This window comes from Rousettus aegyptiacus, unplaced genomic scaffold, assembly GCF_014176215.1.
Source record: "Rousettus aegyptiacus isolate mRouAeg1 unplaced genomic scaffold, mRouAeg1.p scaffold_m13_p_1, whole genome shotgun sequence".
In the NCBI taxonomy this organism is placed as follows: Eukaryota; Metazoa; Chordata; class Mammalia; order Chiroptera; family Pteropodidae; genus Rousettus; species Rousettus aegyptiacus.
In genome coordinates this window covers 80252647-80259622 of record NW_023416284.1, presented here as the reverse complement: position 1 = coordinate 80259622, position 6976 = coordinate 80252647, and positions in this window count along the sequence as shown.

Here is a 6976-nt window from a genome sequence, read left to right as displayed (position 1 = left end):
GTTCATAGTATCTTCCCTTCCTGACTAAAAAATTTCAGAATGATTTCAATGAAACATAATAGTTACTTCTCTAACCAAAGAGAATACAAAACAAATATAGCAATCCTGTATGTTTTGGGGGATTTTATCTTCAAGATCTTCCAGTTCTTGTATTAGTTTGGTCTTACTCTGACAAGGTGTAATTGAATTAGGTGGTCAAGATCCTCAGAGCTATCTTTTGTGAATCTAATGCAATTCTAAGTTGTATCAGTTTCACTTGGGCAAAAGTAGTGTCAGTAGGATTTAGGGACAATTCATTCTCATTTACATTGCAGCCAGGAGGAAGTGGCTTGTAAAATGCCAGATTTGGGATAGTGGAGGATTCTAATATGAGGAACAATTTTCTCATAACTCTCTTGCTGATGTGGCTGCTTCCCTGTTTGGATTCTGGACCATAGGCTGTGGCAGAGTAGTAACCACTGATAGTATTCTCGCCAAACTTATCTGAAGCTATGTTTCCCTTAATTCTGTCCCCCATCAGAAGGCTTGGAAGGAGCCTATTCTTAGGTAAACTTAGAAGGCCACTTGCTGATTGCAGTCGAATATTAAGTACTTAACAATGAGGTTTTAGTGTCCATGGATTATTGGTTGTACAGTTATTCTACATTTGGAGAGATGAGGTTTGAGTCCCTTGGCCCAAAGGCTGGGACATAATTTTGTCAAGTGTAGATATATTAATTTTCTGTAATATTTTGTTGATTTTTCTAGTCCCTCCAAATAATGCAGGTGTTTCTAAAAGTTTACAGTGAGAAATCCGAATAATTTCTTTGGAGCACAAGATCAGTTATTTCCTATGCTGCTCTAGTTCTTATTCTTCCTTTGATAAAACAGTTTAGGAAGAAAACTCTCACTGGCCCAGAAACTCCAGCATTTGAGCATGGCCTTGGAGTGAAGAAATGGGACCTATGGCAGCTGTTTGCCTAGGTCTCATCAAGTGTGAACCATGGTTCTGGACTGACATCAAGTTTTCTTCAGCTTAACCTATAACTTGAAAGTGGACTCAAGAGGTTGGAAAATTTTATAATTTGATACTACTAAGTTATTTGACAAGATCTCCACTTTTCATAAGTGTTCTGTTGAATTCAGTGCAAGCAGCTTGCTGTTTTTTTGGGTGTAGGCCTATCCTGTTTTGTGGCTGTGATTTCATTAACCTGTTGGCTCAGCAAATGAGTTAGAAAAAAGTTCTTTTGGAAGCTGGTAAAAATTCATTGTAAGGACATCGCAAAGCCATGGATTCTGACAACAGTATTAAAAAATCCTTTTCATTTTCAAAAGCTTGACCGATTCTCTAATTTTTAGTTGTGTATACACATAGTAAATAAGTACTGTGAATAATCAAGCTTTACTCTGATTTCTGGGGTTTACTGTTTGATAATGAAAGAGTTGTAAGGATCAGCAACTAAAGCAAATTCTACTTCTTAAAGTGTAGTTTTCCATGAAGATGTTTTGTGACCACATCAAATGGATAGGTTTTCAACTGTTAGTGATGGTAAAGCAAGAGCTCTCTACTTTCTGTCTCGTAAATTGGATTAGGTTTTCATATTCCCTATATTTCAGTTAGAGTTTTTAACTTCCATATCTTTTGAGTTTGTGTTGCCTTGGACATAAAAGCTTTTATAAATGTTTCTGGGGAAATTGTAATGTCAGATAACAAATCATTTCAGCTAGTTTCCAAAGGAAAAGATGCCTTTTTGCATCTGTGTTCTCCAGAGATCTTGGTCCTGGTCGACAGTATTGCAGAAACCTCTGGGCTTGAATTTGAAGAATCGAGACATGAATTTGTAGAATTCTTGACTGGTTTTCATCTTTCCTTCATTTTTTGTTATCCACATCCTGGCAGGCCGTGATTGTGAGGAGGTGGCCCTCATATAGCCACATAGCGACAAAATTCTTTTTCTCCTTTTTTTTTCAGAATGCCAAGTATGTCATCTGATGTGTAAGCAAGGCTGTCTCTAGATCTCTGAGGGGTTTCCATGTTTTATATCAATGCTACTTTTACTAGTTTTGTTTAAAAGCTGATTATCTTCTTTGGGTGAAATTTTAGCCTTTACAAATTCCGTGTATAGCTATTATGGGGTCATAAGTTTGTCAGTGAAAAATGGCAGGTCCTTAGGGCCAAAGAATTGTTGGAGTCTGGATGCTAGAGAGCATAAGTTGGAGAGACAGGAGGCCAGAGAATGCGATGTGTAAACTTGTACTTACAGAGGCTTGCCCTTGGTGGTAATGTCTAGGGTACAGCCATGGTGTGAGTGGCTGCAGTAGAGTAGCAGACAAAAGCTTTGAAGGCCGGAAGGTCAAGGAACTGAAGCCAAGGTTTTGGAAAGGCCATCTGTGTCAGCACAGGCCTAATTTTAGAGTGTCAGTGAGGGACATGCTTACATCTTCAGGGAGTAAGGAAGAGGTTAGGAAGAGGGGGTAGCATCAATAGCTACAACGTGGAAGGGGAAGTAAGTGGTGTCTGAAGACATGAGAATAAGGGGTCAGCAGAGAAATAGTACCCTCAGGAGAGCTAGAGTTTAAATGGATTAAGGAAAAGGAACACTCAGAGAAGTTGAGGATACATGGCTTTTGGCTGATGTCTAACTATGAGTTCCAAAGGGCACTGTGGGAGCGCGTCAGGAATTAGGAAGGTGGGAAGAGGTCTATTTGAGCTCAGGTGCAGGCCTCATTGTGGGCTGGATGCTTCAGGTTTTCAGAATCTGCTTCCATTAAGTAGGCAAATGCCTGACTACTATGAAGATAATAGTAGGGCCTGCCTCATTGAACTGTTGCGAAAGATGCTGGGGAGAGCTTTGGGGAGCTTGGTAAGGGATGGATCAGGCTGATAACGGAACCCTTTGCTTAGTCATTAAAAGTAGAACAGCCAGACACTTAGACGCTTCTGTTGTGATATAAAAAGAAATGCACAGAACCACCTATAAAGTATTTTGTCTCACCCCACCCCTCCCTCCCCCCCCCCCACACACATTAAATCTGAATTTGTATAGCCTCTAGAGGTAACCAGCATTTACAGGGAATATACAGCACATAGGAATAGAAAAACCAATGCTAGAATAAAAACCAAATTTAGGATAAGAGACCATCTATAAGGAAAAAAAAACAGGAGGTATAAATATTATAATAAGTAAAAGGTGTAAGAGACATATATTCCAATGTGGTAGACTTCATTTGGATCCTGATAAGATTAGACCAGTTGTAAAAAGATGGGCAAATAGGGACAATTAATTATGGAGTATTAGATGATGATAAGACAGTGGTATTGTGCCACTTCAAAAAATTGTTCTCTCAGAGTATAGACTGAAGTCTTTGTGGATGAAATGAACAGGATATCTGGGATTGCTTTAAAATTCTCCATTATCCCAGTGTCTATCCCTAAAGAAAAGTGGTAGTTGAACCAAGAATAGCAGAACATTATTTGCTAAAGCTTGGTAATGCACGTGCAGGATTCATGATACTATTCTCTCTAATGCTTTGTATAAAATTTCTAAAAGAAAAAGGTTTTTTGACGAGTTAAAGTATATTAAATACTCAAAACCGCTTGTCTCACAGTAGTCCTATATTATGTAAGCGTCTATATCTTTATCTTACTTACTATTTTTAAGTAACTTAGCCTTGGCATCGAGGTTTAATTTAATCATGTGGGCCAGAAAGGTAGGTCTAGGCAGAACTGTAATGCCTACTGGTACTGGCCTAGTGAAGTGTCACTTAAAATGTCTTTTGAGTTCTGATATTTAGATTCTACCAGTAGATGCTGTTAGAGAACTTTTATATTGAACAAATGCTGATAGATTTTTAGCTCTGCCAAACCTGATCCTTGTTTTAAAATTCGCCACTTTCTCAGTGCCCTATCCTAAGCATTCTATTTGGAATTGTGGTGTGCCCACTTCCCTACGGCTTCTTTGACACATTATTGCCTTTACATTATTTTTCTATAGCTCCTAAGCAAACTAACTTCCTTACATATTGTATTTACTTATATGTTTTTGATCCACAACTGGGAATTTACATATTAGGGAGACAGCTGTTGTTATTTTCAATTGCGTAGAGGATGGGCACCCCTAACCCCCGCCTCCCTGCTCCCACATTGGTGTTAAGGGTCAACTGTATATATTGTGTGCCCTCCCTCACCTTCCAAACTCTGACTGGAATGTAAAGGCAAGGATTTTTATCATTGTTCAGTCTTTTATCCCAGCACCTAGAATGGTATCTGAAATATAGTAAATGCTCAATAAATATTTAAGCAAATAATATGTTGTGTTTTAAAAATAAACGAGGCTATTACGCCAATTGGATGCATCCCTCATATTCACAAAAATGAAAACTAGGAACGAGCTCATGTGGATTTATTTGTGCCCTCAAGCCCTATCCTTCGGTGACCAGTGACTCCACTTCAAGGTGACTAACTTGAGCTATGTCTGAGTCTACAGTACTGCCACTGCAGCCCAATTCTGTCCTCCGACCCTCGGCATTAGTACAGTACTCGAGCCAATGGAACTGATGCATTTTTAACTAGATTGTCATTTTTACTTTGACCATGTGAAACCATTTGGCTGTCGTACAAAGTGCTCAGCCAAAAATGGATTGACTAATGTAGGGGTCCCCAGAACCCAGGCCCTGGACCAGTACCAGTCCGTGGCGTGTTAGCTACTGGGCCACACCTCAGGAGGTGAGTGGCCGGCAAGCGAAGCTTCATCTGAATTTATAGCTGCTCCCCAGCGCTAGCATCGCCGTCTCAGCTCCACCTCAGATCATCAAGCATTAAATTCTCATAGGAGCACTGGTCCCTGGGGCCAGAAAGGTTGGAGACGGTTGGACTAATGAATTTAATTTCAAATCACCATAATATATTAGAATGGGAAACTTTGAAACCAAGGCTTATAGTCACAAATTTGTCATCTCTTCCCAAATATAGGCTGAAAATTTTTAAGATAAAAGATTTTAAGAGATGGTCCTGAGTTTAAACAAGACTTCTGCTTACTTGGGAAGCTGACGAACTCCCACAGCAAAAGGATCATTATGACACTTTCCTTCAACAGAGCATACAGTAGTACCCCCGCCCCAGGGATTGGCATGATTGTTCATAGATATTTGGTCTTGCCCAACCTGGTTTTTCATTAAATGATACTGATATTGGCAGTAATGTTGGGAGCTTATCTCCTGCTGCCCCAGCTTGCTTGCTCAAGGAGCTGGGGGAGCCACGAGCTGGGGGAGCCACGAGCTTGGGACCCCTCTTGGCTGGGGGAATGAGTAACCCCTTCTCCTTTGGGGGCAGATTTCTCACCTATGGAATGAGAGAATTGGAACAGATGATCATAAATTTCTTTTTTGCAATTAAAAAGTGTAACAGATCAGTGATTTAGAAAAGACCCTTTGAAGGCCAATAGACCAAGTTAGAATTACACCTCTTAAAAGTGTTTGTTTGTTAAAAATATAATAAATGGGTTTAAGTTGCCGGTTATCACACTAGTCACATTTGCTTTATACATTAATCATAATCTCCTAAGACAACTTTTTCCTTAGTGGGTACCATTTTCATTTTGTGATAGGAATTCTTTGCATTGCCCTTGTGGTAATTTTTCCTCCTCTAGAGGGAGATATGCTCTTAAGTTCTAATTATTAACCTGTACTACAAACTGCATAAATGGCGGGGAAGGCTGTTTATTGCTGGCCTTTTAAGACTAAGACTGCACAGGATACATAGAACGAGTCAAGTTGACCTCTTTATCATCTCCTTAAAGAAGGATTAAGTGAACTGATTCTGGTGATAGCGGGAGCATATTTGTTGGTTAATCCTCTAAAATCTCTTGAAGAAATAAGTCCTTAGTACATTTTCTAAAAGTTGTAAGCTCATTTAATCAGTTGTTTGCTTGTTTTACTTTAAAATAATACATATACTTAAAGAAAAAAATAACCACACAAAAATTTATAGACTTCCAAAAGGCCTTCGACTGGGAGTCTGGCATGCTGTTAACTTGCTGAAACTTGCTTCATCTTTCTGTGCCTCAGTTTCCTCATCTATAAAATAGAGATGTTGGAGCGACGAACTCTGATAGTTCTAGAGCTGTGCTTTTCACTATGGTAGTCATGGCCACATGTGACTATTGAGCCCTTGTAATGTGGCTAGTCTAGATTGTAAGTATGAAATACACACTGGATTTTGAAGACAGTATGTAAAAAAGAATGTAAAGTAACTTGGTAATTTTTTAGTATTGATTACAAGTTGAAATAATATTTTGCCTGTATTTGGTCAAATAAAGTATTAAAATTAGTTTCACCTATTTTTACTTTCCTTGTGGGGTAGAAAATTTTAAATTGCATATGTGACTACGTGGTGTGTAGTACAGAGAAACATACAAATGAAGGAATGAGCAAGGTTTTCCCCCATATCTGTCTAAACCAATCTTCTACAGGATATTTTTAAAATTTCATATTCAGGAATACTTATTTCTGAAGGTCAAATTGCTGTTCCAATTGATTTAAATACAGATAATATGTACATTGTGTGAAGGAAAATGAGGATTCTTAAAGATAAAGAAATAAAATGAGATGTTAAATACTTGTTTTTTTCCCCCAACAGTATTTTGTTAGCTTGTTAGTTTCCTTCTCAAATTTTTCTACCAAAGGTATTCTCATTGGGACAGATGAACATGGCCCCAAGATAACTTCTACTCTGCCTCCAGGCGTGACATTTCTTTCAAATCCATAGTTTTAGCTTAAAAAAAAAAAAAAGTCCATGTGAATTTTCACCAAGATCTCCTTTGGAGTAAATTCCTGTGAAAAAGTTTTAGGGAAATTTTGAATGACCATCAAGGAATAATGACGCTTCAGGAAATAGCGATCCGTATTAACCTGACCTTTCTCTGTGGCACATCAAGACATCATAATTATATTTTAAAGTCTATTGCTAGTGAGGATAGTGTGGCAGGAGTTTTGCTTG